This window comes from Juglans microcarpa x Juglans regia, chromosome 7D (genome assembly GCF_004785595.1).
Source record: "Juglans microcarpa x Juglans regia isolate MS1-56 chromosome 7D, Jm3101_v1.0, whole genome shotgun sequence".
In the NCBI taxonomy this organism is placed as follows: domain Eukaryota; kingdom Viridiplantae; phylum Streptophyta; class Magnoliopsida; order Fagales; family Juglandaceae; genus Juglans; species Juglans microcarpa x Juglans regia.
Window position 1 is genome coordinate 25,288,741 of NC_054606.1, and position 17,375 is coordinate 25,306,115.

The following is a 17,375-nucleotide window of genomic DNA, read 5'->3' on the forward strand; positions in this document are numbered from 1 at the left end:
ACCCGGAATGCTCAAGCGTCTGATGCACTTTCAAAGTTGAACTCCAAACACATGCAACCATGGCTGGATACTTAGCCAAGAAATAAATTATGAAATAATTTAGTTCTTATTTAATTAGTAGTGGATTTAATACAGTTATATTTTGGTCAAACTTTAATTAGATTGCATAAAAACTCACCGTAGTAGACTCAACAAAACTACAGTATTTTTAACTTTGATCATTTTCACTAGCCAAATCTGACTAGTCCAAGTTCCTGACCAAATATTATTTTGGCATAAAAAATTTTCTCTCCAGTGTCTATTCGTTTCGCATGAGCTCACAACTCCAGAAAATTCTTCTACATCTCAAAAGCATGAAGTGACCAAATCTCAAACTCAACCACAGAATGCATCAAGTCTCCATCAATCATCATTTCAATGACGAGGCATCATCTTGTTGGAGTGTTTCAAGTTCTAGTTCTACAATATTATGATTAGTTGATGCTAATTTTTTCTTTTAAAATCTAATATTAATGTTAGAAAATTAATGAAAATGTCACAATCAATATTTTAATAGAGTAGTGATAGATTTAAAGAATCTACTATTTAATATTGTTGAAAAATGGCTAGATAAATTTATAAAAATGAATTTCCTAACTAAATTTTGGCCATACTTTGTGTACATTACTAATGCTCTTATAGAATACGTTTAATGTGGTCCCTCTCTCAGTTTGTCTGTTTCATATGTCATTTTCACCATTCGTACAAACTACTCTTCTCGAATTCAAAATTCGTACAGACGCCATATGCATTTTTTGATAGAAATAAAGAACAAGTTATGCTCCTCCAAGTTAAGAACTTTCGTAGCAAGAACAACTTTTGAAGTAGGAAATGCAATACTCCCTACCTCATGATCTCCTCCTCACCTTCTCTCTCTTTTCTAGTATTTTTTTCTGCAAGTCATGCATGCAACCAAAAAGACCACAACTATTTCTTGTCCCTACCATTTAATACTTCTTCCCCTTCTTTAAATTGGTCTGCCACTGATTGTTGCAATTGGGAAGGTATTTCTTGTGATCATAAAGGTTAGGTCACTCGTATTTTGTTACCCTCTAAAGGCCTCACAGGGAGTGTACCTCCCTATATTGGAAACCTCACAAGTCTCTCCCACCTCAATCTCTCCCACAATGCACTTTCAGGTTTTAACTCGCTCTCAGGACTAATTCCACATGATATATACAGTGCCACAAGGTTAGAAGAAATCTCGTTACCTTCCAATAATCTTACAGGGCCCATTAGCAATGATATTGTGAACCTTACCAAACTCAGCAGTCTTGAGTTATATGGCAATGAATTCAGCAGCAAGCTCCCTATGGATATTGGAAAGCTCAACAGATTAAAGCATCTACTCCTTGACCCAACCACTTGACGGGTTCGCTGCATCTTTGATGAATTGCACGAACCTAATGACATTGAACTTAGGGCTCAATTTCTTTGAAGGAGATATTTCCACCCTTAATTTCTCGCGTCTTCCTCAACTTGCTACACTCGACCTGTGGAAAAATTAGTTCACTGGTAGCTTTCCATTAAGCCTTTACTCATGCAAGTCTCTAAGAGCAATTTGAATTGCCCGAAATCAACTAGAGGGACAAATCCCACCTGAGGTGGTTCAATTAAAATTCTTGTCTTTCCTTTCACTTAGCTACAATAGGCTAACCAATGTCACAGGAGCTATCAACATTCTGATGCGTTGCAAGAGTCATAGTGTACTCCTCCTTACGAAGAATTTTTTGCACGAGACCCTGCCAACAGAGGACAACACAGTTGATCCTGACGGATTTCAGAATCTCCAACACTTGGGTCTCGCTCGTTGTCAAGTCGCAGGTCAATTGCCAATCTGGTTATCAAAGCTGAAGAAGCTAGAAATCTTGGGTCAAAGTTTCAATCGTATCACAGGTTCAATTCCTGGATGGTTGTCGACTCTACCAAGGCTCTCTCTTATGAACTTGTCTCGTAACTTGATTTTGGGTGAATTCCCTAAAGAACTTTGTGCATTGCCAGCATTGGTATCAAAACAAGCTCTAATGGAAAATAGTTCTTTGATTTTTTCAATCTTTACAACACGAAATGGTACCCTTTTGGAGTTCAATTCAGTATCCCCCGAAAACAACAGCCTTAGTGGTAACATCCCCCTTGAGATTGGTCATTTGAAGCAACTTAATGGTCTGAGTCTTAGCCATAACTACTTCTCAGGCGACATTCCAAGCCAAATATCTGAGCTTACAAACTTGGAAAGATTGGACCTCTCTTCAAATCAGTTGTCTGGTGAAATACCAAAATCATTCGCTAGTCTGCATTTCTTGCATGAGTTTAGCGTTGCAAGCAATAATCTCCGTAGAGCAATACCATCAGGAACTCAGCTTCAGAGCTTTGATGTCTCTTCATATGAGGGCAATCCTGGACTTTGTGGCGCCCCCTTCCATATAAGTGTGCTCTTATTCTTCGTAGCAACAAAGACATTCAAGATGAGGAAGATGGACCTGCAATTATATGGAGTCATATTACTACTATTCTTGGCCTCATTACAGGATTTTGGGGTGTCATTGGTCCTTTGTTTTTCCGCCATAAGAGCACGCTTATATGGAAGGGCAACCCTAACTAGTTTGCATTTTTTTGCATAATTTTAGTGTTGCAGACAATGAGCTATACGGAGAAATACCATCAGGCACTCAGCTCCATAGCTTTGATACCTCTACATACAAGGGCAACCCTAGACTTTGCGGTGCCCCACTTCCCATGTGTGACCATCGTATAAGAGACAAGGACATTCGTGATGAGGAAGATGGAGATTCAATCCCATGGTTTCATATTATTGTGGCGCTTGGCTTCATTACAGGATTTTGGGGAGTGTTTAGTCCTCTGGCATCGAACCATAATTGGAGAGTCGCATATTTTTTATTCCTAGAAAAATTAAAAGATAGGGTCTATGTGACAATCGCAGTCTCTGGCCAGATTGTGCAGAAGGAGTCAAGCATGCATATACATGATGTTCTTTGAATAATAAATTGAGCTCTCTAGAGTTAGTTGTCAGTTTAGTTTGTCAAGTTTCAATTTTTCATCAATAATTCAATATCAGGTTCAATATGATTCCCTTGCTCCGCTACAATGAATCAGTAGCCATTAAGCCCTAGACGAGGTAGTTTCAGTACCGTTAAAAGAAAAAAAAAATTTTACTAAGAGAAAAATATATTTAAATTTCTCGATAAAAAAGAAAAGAAGTGATGGAAAGAAAAGGTTTTTATCTTTTAACAAAGAAATTAGAAAAAAGAAGTCTCTAACCTATTGATTTTGAGCATTAGCATTGGACTATACAAATGTAAATGTAAAATTTGCATAATATGACGTAATTTTGTATTTGGCTATTCCACTCAAAATTTATTCTCACATTGGATTATCTATCTATTAGTCAAAATAATAATAAAATATTATAAATTTAATAATATTTTTTTTCAATTTTTTTTGTTCTATTAATTTTTTTTTTCTAAATTAAGAGGTATATGGAAATATTAATGTTATACAAAATGCCACTTGGAGTATACAATCATTCATGATACAAACATTAATTGTAAAATTAATACAATCGTTCAATATACAACAATTAATGCTCTTAATGTTACAGAAAAAAATTGGGTTTAACAATTAATGTTATTAATGCAATAGGGAAAAAAAGAGAGGAAGGGTTACGAAACACAAGAGTTGCTAGAGAGGAAGAAGACGTGGGAAGAAATGAAGAGTGAGAGAGAGAGTTCTGTAAAAGCCAAAATCGAGGGAAGAGAGAGAGCTTGCAAGAAAGAAAATATTTTTTATTCTCATTGGTCATTCTTCAGTGACTAGTAAATATGACCCAAAGAACTAGTTTACTATAACTAAAAAAGTAAAAATCATCTATTTTTCTATTTACATAACTCAATGCAACATATTTTGAGATTCTATTAGTCAAACACTATTAGATTTACATTTATATAATTCAATACTAGTGCTCGTCTATAACCTAATTATTGTCATACCAATTGAAAAATCTTACTTAATGTGTAACCATTTTTCGATGCAGTCTTTACAAAACCTAGGGTGAAAAAAGGGTACATGTGACAAGTTAAACATGATGCAACCATGTGGAAAAGGCTTGATTACTTCAAACATAGCCAATGATGTAGTGTTTTAAGTCTATGAGCACTGGTATTAGAATAAGCATCCTAAATCAAAGCCGAAAGTTTGCCTAATATTTGCTCAAAAATACCTACATTAGATTAGGCAAGTCTAAATATATTTGGCTTTGAGCTACAGTATTTCATTATTATTGTTTTTTTTATTATTGTTTTCTTTTCACGGGGCCCACATACAGAACCTCTCTTTCCCTCTATTTTTTGTGCTTTGAAATCGACCTGACATTGGAGGAATGGGTTTTGCTACACATATCTTACACGACACGTCACACATGTTTAAATTTTTATTAATTTGTTTTGTTTTATTTTTATTAAACTAATTAAATTATTTTACTCATCATTTATATATTATATATCTGATAAGAAAAAATTTAAAAAAAATAAATAAATCATATGTGGTTTATGATGTAGAGATGATGAATAGAATTTTCTACACGAATACCTTGCTGATGACATTGCCTGCATCATGTGTTGTTTTGACACTTGCCAACCTATCAAAGTTATTGAAGAAGTATTTTTCACCCCAGACACTGGCATTCTCTACATCATTCCCAAATGGAACACTAGTATAAAACATTTTGTAGTTGTTAGTGTTAAATATGACCATTGAAAATATGATTGCTTAAATAATAATTTAATTATAATTTGATTATTAATTAACATTTGATCAATAAAATGCGCATGATCATTGAAATTGAATTATGGGGTATGAAAAGGAATCTTGGTTATTCTGTTGGTAGTACCGTTTAAGAGTTGCAACCAAAATCAATACAAATCATGAACACGTATGTGAAAAATAAAAAATATCCAAGCCAACATCTAAAAATATAAGTACCCAAATCGCAAAGAAAAACAAGCAAAATCAGTGGATCTACCGAAATCCAAACGAAAATCAAAGAAGAAAGGGACGAGGCCGGGTGAAAAATAAGGAGGCGGGCCGGGGAGGAGAGTAGGGGCAGTGGATGGAAGAAGATAATATTGAGAAGAAATAAGTAATTGCCAAAATTAAGAACAATTTAGGCCCCATTTGAAAGTTGGATTGAACTATTCAGTTAAATCTAATTTTAAGCTAAATTTAATATCCAAATATTCAACTCTCAAATCACTAAATTCATTTCAACTTAAAACATCTTTATACATGAGACTTGCAACATTTTTCAACTCAACAACTCTTTACACGCACGACCTACAATTTTTTTTAACTTTCTATAAATACATCTAAATTATTTTAACATTTAAATATATCTAAACTCATCTTAAATAGACCTCATAAAATTTACTCCATCATCTCAATTTATTATTATTTATAAAGAATTTAATTTATCTCAAATCAACTTAACATCTAAATAAAATTAGTCTAAAAATGTACCTTATTTTTTCGTGGACTCTTTTTTCTTAGGCGGGTCAAGTAAGGAGATGAGTCCCATTATCATTGACAGATAGAAGAAGAAAAAGTCATAAAGTCCATATTCCATGACAAGAAATAAAAAGGACAGTCGTTCACCACCACCCCTCTCACTGAATGGTGATCAGTTCAGCTTTGTCAAGATTCAAAAGGATTTTTCTAATTTTGTCGTTTTTGCATTGGCCAGTCTTGTGTAAGTGAGTGATGGGATGGCAATACTTGCATTGCGCAAAGCAGTTGTGTGATAGATTTGCTGCTTGTTTTTATAATTCTTTTCAATTTATTTTATTTTATTTAATAATTATAAATTTTTTAAATTTTTATATAAAATAAAATAAACAATTTAATTTTTTTAAATTTTAAAATAAAAATAATATTAAAAAAATATTTTTTTATAATATATTTTTTAATTTTTAATTTTTATCCTATCTCCTCTTATCAACAAAAACAAACGAGGCAGCGTGATAGACGGAAAGTTATGGTCATACCAAACGACTGTAACTTTTTCAAACCATGATTTAATATAAAACCGTGATTTAACATATCAAATAGAACATTATGAATACAATCATTCATGACGTTTAATGTGGTCTCAACTGTGGAACAATAAGTTTTGACGTCGATCTTTTCGGTGTCTTTCATTGAAGGAAGCTTTTGATCTCTCTGAATATCTTCTATCTTATGTTAATCCAAGTTGAACGCTCACTCCAAAGACTTTGGAGTCTTTTGAGTAGTGATTGTTTAGTGCTAAGTCTTCTAACAGGCTTCGTTTGGAATTACAATTCACTTCAATTCATCTTAATTTATTATTATAATTTTTTCAAATATCAATACAAAATATAATAAATAATTTAATTTTTTTAAATTTTAAAATAATAATAATAATAAAAATTAATATTCTAATAATATTTTATCAACTCAACTCAATTTAACTCATTTCAATTCAATATCTAAACGTAACCAAAAGACACCTAGACAAAGACGTAACTGGAACGGTGCTGTGGACCCAATAGTGGGTGGTTCTCCCATATCGGGACTAGTCATGGTCAAAGAAGGCACCTCCAGCAGATTGTACATAAATGAATAGAGAATTTATTTAAAAAGAAATTAGCTCAAATAGAGAATGCAGTCTCTTGATTAGCTAAAATTAAACCTCGTTTAATTATGTAGTTTAGATAAAATGAGATATTTTGTTGAAAGTTAAATAACATATTTTTATAAAAAAATTGAATTGTTTATTATATTTTGTATAGGAATTTGAAAAAATTATAATACTTATATAAAATAAAATAAAATGAGACGAGATAGTTTAATTTTATGTAATCAAACGAGCCAGTTGTTTGGAGATGCTCTTAGCTATCTATTATGAAGTGGTGTGTCATCCACTTATAAGCATCTGATGCGTTTTCAAAGTTGGAACTCCAAACACTTGCAACCATGGCTGGTGTATCATATAGAACACGAATACAAGAAATTAGGCAAAATTATAGTAAGGTTATAAATTGGTTTCCCTAAGTTCAGGTTCGCTGCCAATTTGAACCCTTTCTCTAAATTAGTACTTAATGCTTAACCCAGAAATAATTTAGATCTTATACTTGTAGACTACGTTCAATGTGGTCCCTCTCTCAGTTTTGTCATTTTCACCTTTCTTACAGATTCCTCTTCTCGAATACGAAAAGTCTACATGGTTATGAGAGACAAAGACGAAGTTGATCCCAAGCATCCTCATCTACCACGCTCATATTTGATAGAAATAAATAACAAGTTATGCTCCTTCAAGTTCAGAACTTACGAAGCAGGAAGATGCAATACTCTCTGCCTCATGATCTCCTCCTCATCTTCTTTCTCTTTTCTAGCATTTTCTCTGCAAGTCAAGCATGCAACCAAAAAGACCGCAACTATCTCTTGTCCCTTCCTTTTAATACTTCTTCCCCTTCTTTAAATTGGTCTGCCACTGATTGTTGCAGTTGGGAAGGTATTTCTTGTGATCATAAAGGTCGGGTCACACGTATTTGGTTACCCTCTAAAGGCCTCAGAGGGAGTGTACCTCCCTATATTGGAAACCTCACAAGTCTCTCCCACCTCAATCTCTCCCACAATGAACTTTCAGGTTGTTTCCCTGTGAGATTCTTTTCCTCCTTCAATCAACTCAAGGTCCTTGATTTGAGCAACAACCATCTAGCTGGAGATATATCATTATTATTTTCCTCTAATGGCTCGTCTAACGGTTGGCCTTCCTCAATTCGAGTAGTTGATATCTCCAACAATGGCTTCAATGGGATCATCCAATATTGGTTCCTCCAACGTGCACAGAAATTGGACAAGCTAAATGTAAGCCACAATAGTTTCACAGGCTCTATTCCTGACTACCTCTGTATGCATTCTCCCTTTGTCAGGTTCCTTGATTTCTCTTTTAATCATCATGGTGGCCAAATTCCTTACGGACTAGGGGGATGTAGCAAACTAGAGATTTTCCGGGCAGGTTTCAACTCGCTCTCAGGACTAATTCCACATGATATATACAGTGCCACAAGGTTAGAAGAAATCTCGTTACCTTCCAATAATCTTACCGGTCCCATTAGCAATGACATTGTGAACCTTACCAAACTCACCCGCCTTGAGTTATATGACAATGAATTGAGTGGCAAGCTCCCCGTAGATATTGGAAGGCTCAACAGATTAAAGCATCTACTCCTTGATACCAACCACCTGACAGGTTCCCTGCCCCCATCTTTGATGAATTGCACAAACCTGATGACATTGAACTTAGGGCCCAATTTCTTTGGAGGACATATTTCCACCCTTAATTTCTCCCGTCTTCATCAACTTGCTACACTCGACCTGTGGAAAAATAACTTCACTGGTAGCTTTCCAGTAAGCCTTTCCTCATGCAAGTCTCTAAGAGCAATTCGAATTGCCCGAAATCAACTAGAGGGACAAATCCCACCGGAGGTGGTTCAATTAAAATTCTTGTCCTTCCTTTCACTTAGCTACAATAGGCTAACCAATGTCACAGGGGCAATCAACATTCTGATGCGTTGCAAGAGTCTTAGCATACTCCTCCTTACAAAGAATTTTTTGCACGAGGCCCTGCCAACAGAGGACAGCATAGTTGATCCTGACGGATTTCGGAATCTCCAATTCTTGTGTCTCTCTCATTGTCAACTCACAGGTCAATTGCCAATCTGGTTATCAAAGCTTAAGAAGCTAGAAATTCTAAATCTAAATACCAATCGTATCACAGGTCCATTTCCTGGTTGGTTGCCAACCCTTCCGAGACTTATCTCTTTACAATTGTCTAATAACCTCATTTTTGGTGAATTTCCAAAGGAACTTTGTGCATTGCCAGCACTAGTATCGGCACAGTATCTAGGAGATAATAGCTCTTTTATTTTACCAATTTTTAACATAAACATGAATCGCTGGCTTCACGAGTACAAATCCATCAACAACTGGAAGCCAAATATAGTCCTTAGAAACAACAGTCTCAGTGGCCACATTCCTGTAGAGATAGCACGTTTGAAGCAACTTCGTACATTGGACCTTAGCCATAACAACTTCTCAGGCAACATTCCAAGCCAAATATCGGAGCTCACAAACTTGGAAGATCTGGACCTCTCTGAAAATCAGTTGTCTGGGGAAATACCAGCATCATTAACTAGTTTGCATTTTTTGCATTATTTAAGTGTTGCAGACAATGAACTATACGGAGAAATACCAACAGGCACTCAACTCCAAAGCTTTGATGCCTCTGCATACATGGGCAACCCTGGACTTTGTGGTGACCCACTTCCCAAGTGTGGCAATCTTACAAGAGACATGAGTAGAGACAAGGACATTCATGATGAGGAAGATGGAGATTCAATCCCGTGGTTTCATATTATTGTGGCGCTTGGCTTCATTACAGGATTTTGGGGAGTGTTTGGACCTCTGGTATTGTACCATAAATGGAGAGTCGCATATTTTTTATTCCTAGACAAGTTAAAAGATAGGCTCAATGAGACAATCGCAGCCAGTACTACTGCCTCTGGCTAGATTGTGCAGAAGGAGCCCTAGTATATACATGATGTTCTTCGAGTAATAAATTGGGCTCTCTAGAGTTAGTCGTCAGTTTAGTTTCTCAAGTTTCAACTTTTCATCAATTTAGACGTTCTTATGCTCTATATCAAGTTCAATATGATTCCCTTGCTCGGCTACAATGAATCGGGAGTTGTACATGGTCTTTTATGGCTTGCTTCTTTGTTGTTTGTTTTCATTTCGCCTTGATCTGTCATTGGTAATTGTAATCTTTCTATCGGATTAAGAAAAAAAAACAAAATAGTTAACATTAACCATTTGCTTTCCTCAATCCCATATTTCATGTAAGCATGCATATTTGAATCTTTCGATTCATAAGTTTAATTTCTTACCTAATTAATGGCATACCATGTGAAAAATTTACTTAAATGTGTAATTTGGACAATTTTTCGATGCAGTCTTAATCACAAAGTCTAGGGTGAAAAAAGGGTATATGAGACAAGATATATAAACATGATGCAGCCATGTGGAAAAGGCTTCATTGATTAACTTGTATATCTTGTAAGAGGCCGAGTTAGAGTATTTGTGTAGCGTTGCAACCGAAATCAACACTTCTATGGAAAATCAAATAATACCCGAACCAAAATCTAAAAAATATACCCAAATTGCATAAAAAAAAAAAAAAAAAAAAAAAAAAAAAAAAACAGTGGATCGACTACTGAGATCCAAACCAAAATCGAAGACGAAAGTGAGGAATTAAGCCAGGTGAAAAATAAGGAGGTTGGCCGGGGAGGAAGGAAGGCAACGGAGAATAGAAGAAGAATATATTGAGAATAGAAAGATCAAGTAATGACCAAAATTGATAACAATTTAGTCTAAAAATGTACGCTTTTTTCTCAGTAGCTCTTTTTTCTTAGGCAAGTAGTCGAGTAAGGACATGAGTTTCCAAATCTAAGTTTGAGAAGATTTCTTAGATGAAGATTTTTCGAATTTAATTTGCTTTCGCCAGACGCCTAATGACTTTTTCTGCGCAGAATACAAACAAGAATTTTAATGTTCTATTTTCTGTGTATAACACAAACCGGCCATGATTTAACATGTCAAATAGAACATCATGATCAATACAGTCATTCAAGACGTTTTGAACCAGTCAAGTTTTTATATATATGGTCAGTTCAGTTCTTATTATCTTTACATCAACATTCAACATCATTCAAGTTGATATATATATGGTCAAGTTTTTGAACCATTCAAGATCATGAATATATATGAACCATTCACTTCTTATTAGTTTCAAAATGTTCTAGATTACGTTGTAATGTTATATACAGTCGTGAAGTGCGTAAGCGCCACACAATCGTTTTGAAAAAGAGTAGAGTCTACTATTAAAAAGAAAAAATTTCATACGGCCATCTCTTATTTACTCACATTTTTCAAATGATTATATTGTTCTTGCGCATTCCATAACTATAAATATCATTTCTCTTACGTTTAATGCGATCTCAACTGTGGAACAATAAGGTTTGACATCAATCTTCAGTGCCTTACATTAAAAGAGATCTAAAGTTTTGATCTCTCAGAATATCTTCCATCTATGTTAATCCAAATTGAACGCTCAATTCAAAGACTTGAGAATCCTTTTAGTAGTGATTACAAGCCCAGATCCAGGCCCACGACTTGGCCCGTTTAAAGGAAACGACGCCGTTTTGGTAAGTTGTAAAGTCCCTCTTCTTTTTCCCCTCCCAATCGGTTTCTCCTTTCCTCAGTTTCTCTCCTCCCCATTTTCTCTCACGCACTCTGTTTCTCCCTCTCCTTTCACCCAGCAGTTTCTTTGTGCGACAGACCTCATAGTTGGTTTCTAGGGCTTCAATTGACGATAGTCACTCATCCCCGTCGTGCAACACCACCGCTACGATCAGCGTCATCGCCGATTTCCCTGTTCACATAGGTAAATTCCCCGTACGTTCTTCGTATCTCTCTATGTCCACGATGCACTACACTTGCCAATTTTTCACATTGTCTTTTTCACACGCAGTTTATTCTCATTTTCCTCGCCCCTCTCTTGTGATTTGTGAGTCTACCGTCCGCTGCTCTGTGGGTTGTGTCGCCTGCAAGTTCCTCGCCGGTGTTTTGGTGAAATGACGGTAAGCATCTCAGTTTCTCTCACTGTAAGTTTTCAGATCGCTCTCACTTCGTTATCTGTTTTCAATTCCATTGTGGTTTTGTGCCTGTCATAGCAAGTCTCTAGGTTTTTCTCACTCATCTCTGTTTTGGTTCCAGCCACCGTGCGTGACCAAGCCGTACGTTGTCGCCTCTGTCCGTGGGCTCCATTTTCGTCGCCGTAGTTCCCATCCCACATCAGTGAGCGTTTTGTGGCGCCCCCAATCCCCCTTATATAATTACACAGGGATTGAGACACCAGGATGGTGACAACACGGTCACACATCCCAACGAAGTGCCAGTGTGTGTACATGCAACAGTGTACAAATAAAATAACGCAGCGGATAGTCAACTAAGTATTAGAATTTATTTACAATCAAACATCAGTAAAGATTTAAATAGCAGTTATACAGTCATCCATAAAATAATTTACAATAGTTCCAGATATACAAACGAGTGATCCCAGATCACTCCTCAGGCGGAGCCGTCTCCTCAGGCTCGCCCTCCTCCTCCTCATCTGCATCAAAATCTGCGTTACCACAAAATGGTATCGCAGGTAAGTATAACCCAAAACAACAACGTAATATAAAATGCATTAAATGCAACTAACATGCATGCACATGATGAAATATGCATTTTTCTACAAAACATCATTTTCCCCGAAAATGATAATTTTCCAACGCACGCCAAAATCCCATTTTGGCCCAAAATATCCGTAAAACATTTTCCCAGAAAATGATTTACCCAAAAACCAACTCGCACTATTTTCCCAGAAAATAGTGAAATAATTCCAAATGCACCATGCATTATTTCCATATGCACCATGGCCTCCCCTATGGACCATCTGCACGTCCTGGCTTCATAGCGGTGCTCAGTTCCGCGCCCAGCGCGTACATGGCCAAGCACCCACACTACGCAACGAGCGATGCCCAGTTCCGCGCCCAGTGCGTACGTAGCTAGACATCCTCTAGTCCCCGCCAGCAGAAGGACCATGGAGTCGGCATGAGACCATCTCGTCCGATCCCATTGTCGCCCGGCGACAATCCAGGGGACGTTACTCAGTATATTCCGCTCCCGAGTAACCAGAGGAGCTCCACCGAGTTAATACCCCATCTCGGCTTGGGGTCGTGATACACACGCACCAAAAATCCATTCTCACATGAAAACCCAGTTTTCATAAACACATGAACATGATCATACATGAAATAATGAAATGCACATGTACCAACACAATATCCAAACCAACAATTACCAATCCAATCAAATCCAACCAAACAACTCCAATCACAAATCCATCCGACTCCCGAACTCCTCGGACTCAGTCCGGCATGCCAAAAAATACAGTGAAATGGGTTAGTGCAAAAATACATTTAAATTACGAAAGTTCTTTGGAGAAATACTTACAGTGCAATATAATAATTTTCGGAGGATCACGAAGCTGCAAGTGGTGATGTCTGAGCAACACCACAGTGTAAAATACACTGTGGCTGTGGGTCACAGATACCCACTTTTCAACGAGGACAAACGAAGATCCAAAAATGGTAGGGTAGGGCCTATAGAGGTCGGTGAAGTCAATGGTGGTGGTGGTTTGCCGTGGGTGGCGGCGCAAGGGGTGGTTTTAGGCCAAAAATGCACAAATCGGAAATGGGCTTGGTGGGGCTTCACCGGTGACGGATCGGAGCTGGGGTTGGGTCCAATGGGTTGCCAAGAGGTTGAGGATGATGTGGTAGGAAGATGGTGGCCAATGGCGGTGCGACGGAGGCGCAACGGCGGAAAGAGTGTCGCGGCTTCGTGGGCTTCGTGGGGGTTAACGGCGGCACGAACGGAGGTGATATTGGTGGGGTGAGGTCGCCGGCGACTGGGGAAGCTAGCGGGCTGGGCGGTGTCGACCACCGCCGATGCACGGGGGCGCTGGTTGGTGGAGAAGGAACGGACGCGGGGAGAGAGAAAGAGAGAGAGGGTTGGGTCCGCGCGCACGGGGGAGGGGAAATAAGGAAGAAAAAAGAAAGAAAAGAAAAGAAAATGAGAGGAAGAAAAATGGAGGGAAAAGAAATGAGGTCCAATCCTCATAACTTGGGTCACAAAAATGATCCAACGGAGATGATTTTAAAACCACAAGTTAAATAAAATAATTTAAACATAATGGTAAAGTCAAATTGAAATAATTTAAATCCCACGGTAATTAATTTCAATATTAAAAGCAATTTAAATGCATAACAATAAATAAATATTAAGAAAGCACATAAAAAAATAATTTTCACCAAATTAAAATCATAGAAATAAACTTACTAAAAATTCAACCAATTTTAAAATAAGAGAATAAATTTTGATTACATAAAAATAATTCTTTCAGTAAAAATACACTAAAATACGGGGTATTACACGTTTCCCTATCTTGGTTCATGGTTCTGTCTCACGTACTCCTTTCCTTCTAAACCCTTGATTTTCTCTTGTACAGACGCCTCCTCTTACTCTAGGTTTTAGGCCGCAGTTAACAGGGACATCGGAATCTATAGGCACCTCTCACTGGCACCAAGGCATTGTTGGGTTTATGCTCTTTTGGAGTTCCACATCGGTGGGAGAAAAATAAGGAGGAGGCCCCATGGTCTATAAAAAGGAGGTTTAGCCTCCTAGTTAAATACACCAAGTCATAAACTTAATTAGTAACTTGTGACTCTAAGAAAAGTCATCTATTAGTTTTTTCTTGTAAAAAGAAAAGATGTGAGAGTTAAAGTTTTACTAGTGGGAAAGCTTTGTGGGTGTCATTTGGGGTGAGGAGAAAAATTGTGTGATTGTAATAATTTTTCATATAGTGTATTTTCTTCTCTGGGTCTGGTGGTTTTTCTCCTGTTTTTGAGAGTTTCCACGTAAATTCTTGTATTGTTATTATTTCTCTGGTTTTCTTCATATTTCACCAAAAAGTAGATCCTGGGGTAAATTTGGTAGGTTCAAATTCCTAACAAGTGGTATCAGAGCCACTAGGCTCTTTTTGGTGGGTGGAGCTTTGGTGTGGTAGTGTGGATACGTACAGTCTAAGGAGGTTCTGTCTAGGAGATTGGTATTTAAGTGGTCCAGTGTGACCCTCCAATCTTTCCTGAGAACCTTGAAGTTCTGTCTAGTGAGTACCATTCATTTCTACAGTAAAATTCATCGAGGCAATGTCAGGAAGTAAGGCTTCAAATTCTATCAGATATGAGGTGGAGAAATTTGACGGGAGAATCAATTTTGGCTTGTGGCAAGTTCAAGTCAAGGATATTTTGGTTCAATCAGGATTACACAAGGCGTTGAAGGGCAGACCAATCCCTGAAGTCAGCAGTGATACTAGAGTGACTGATGAAACAAAGAGCAGATCTGTAATGAGCAATGAAGATTGGGAGGATCTGGATTTGAGAGCAGCAAGTGCGATACGTCTGTGCTTGGCCAAGAATGTTCTTGCAAATATTCATGGAATATCTACGGCAAAAGAACTCTGGGAAAAGTTCGAAGAGTTGTATCAAACAAAGGGCGTCTCAAATCGGGTGTACCTGAAGGAGCAGTTTCATACACTGCAGATGAGTGAAGGTACGTCTATTTCAGATCATTTAAGTGTTCTCAATAGCATTGTCTCTGAGCTAGAATCTATTGGAGTTAAAATTGATGATGAGGATCAAGCCTTGAGGCTCATCTGGTCTCTTCCATCTTCATATGAGCATATGAAGCCTATTTTGATACATGGGAATGAGAAAATAATTTTTTCAGAAGTTACTAGTAAACTCTTTTCTGAAGAGAGAAGACTAGGTGGTGGAAGAAATGGTTCATCTGGAAACTTAGCATTGGTAGTAGCTGGTAATGGGAAGAGGAAGAACTCCATGAAGATGAAGTAGTCTACTGGGGGTGTGGACAATCTGGGCACGTCAAGAAAAATTGTCCAAGAGCAGGAGCAGGTTCGGCAAGTGGCTCCAAGTCAGTAAATGGAGATACTGGTAATGAAACTAACGTTGTGTCTCTCTCCATGGAAAACGATGTCTGTTAAAGGGACATGTACATCCTCATGGCATGCCGCTAATTCCCAAAGTTGCCATGATAGAGGATGTGTTAATGTTGGTGGGTCTACAAGTTTGCACACATGCATTGGTTTGGCATTAATGTAGGGTGTGTGGTGAAAATTTATGTCGATGGCTGATGAACTTCCAGGAAAGCCAAACGTGGAAGTTGCACCATAATTTTTCAACAAGGTTATTTTCGACATGGGCCGAAATTGAAATGCTTAGAATTGGTTTATTCTGAGTGGTTATGCTTTTATGGTGGAGCATGATAGCAGAAGTTATGAAGATCTTCATTGCGGTGGAGCGTGGCTGTGGGATCGACCAAAGTCGCAAGGTGGAGATTGTTGGGTTTATGCTCCTTTGGAGTCCCACATCGGTGGGAGAAAAATAAGGAGGAGGCCCCATGGCCTATAAAAAGGAGGTTTAGCCTCCTAGTTAAATACACCAAGTCATAAGCTTAATTAGTAACTTGTGACTCTAAGAAAAGTCCTCTATTATCTTTTTCTTGTAAAAAGAAAAGAGGTGAGAGTTAAAGTTTTACTAGTGGGAAAGCTTTGTGGGTGTCATTTGGGGTAAGGAGAAAAATTGTGTGATTGTAATAATTTTTCACATAATGTATTTTCTTCTCTAGGTCTGGTGGTTTTTCTCCTGTTTTTGGGAGTTTCCACGTAAATTCTTGTGTTGTTATTATTTCTCTGATTTTTTTCATATTTCACCAAAAAGTGAAGTCTAGGGTAAATTTAGTAGGTTCAAATTCCTAACAGGCATGCCCTAATTTGGGGAGCAACTGTACTAGTCCTAAAATCAAAACTTAGTTTGGGAAGTCCGCCAAAGTCCGCTTTTCTTCACTTCTCATATTTTTTTCTCTATAATTTGGCTCCAGAGCACTTGGAGACGAATGTGAATGCTCTTAGGCTCTTAGCTTTTTTTATCATTTTTTTCAAATTTTTTTTAACATTCTTAGTCATTAAAGAAAATTTTAAAAAAGATAAAATTTTATTAATATTCACTTCCTTAACAATTAAGTAAAAAAATAAATTTAAAAAAAAATCAAATACAAAAAGAGTAGTTAATAGCAATAGAATGATAATAATCTTATCATTTTCCTTCCTTGTCTTATTCTTTAAAATATATTATCAAAATATATTCTTTCTATTTTATATACTAATTTTTACAATATATACATTAATTTATCTATTTTTTTTTAAATCATTTAAATATTCTTGTTTTAATATTTTTTAATCATTTTAAATATTTCCTCAAACTATTAATAATATCTTGATATCTTAAATATTTACAATATCTTCTCAGATCTCATCTCTTACAAAACTCTAAATCGAAGCAACTTGTTTCCGTTTCAAATAGCTTCGCTTGCTGCCATTTTAACCCTATAATCTCATAAACAAAACCTCATTTGATTCAAGTGAAGAACGTAAAAGTTAAAAACTTAATACCTTTTTTGGAAGAGCTAATCAGATCCTGAATTTAAGAGGGAAAAATTCAACAAATTGAGAAAAGAAATTATACGAGACAGCCTCTACGATTTTGGGGTGTTCGAAGAGAGGA

General features: G+C 36.9%; 1 long non-coding RNA gene and 1 pseudogene across 1 annotated transcript; both read left to right on the forward strand.

Moving 5' to 3' along the window:
- The first annotated feature begins 417 nt into the window (after positions 1-417).
- On the forward strand, positions 418-9,810 carry LOC121238248 (annotated as a pseudogene).
- A 1,450-nt stretch (positions 9,811-11,260) lies between these two features.
- On the forward strand, positions 11,261-14,320 carry LOC121239398. Its single transcript, XR_005935300.1, has 4 exons — positions 11,261-11,572; positions 11,660-11,768; positions 11,905-11,985; positions 14,243-14,320. It is a non-coding gene; the product is annotated as an uncharacterized LOC121239398 (long non-coding RNA).
- The last annotated feature ends 3,055 nt before the right edge of the window (positions 14,321-17,375 follow it).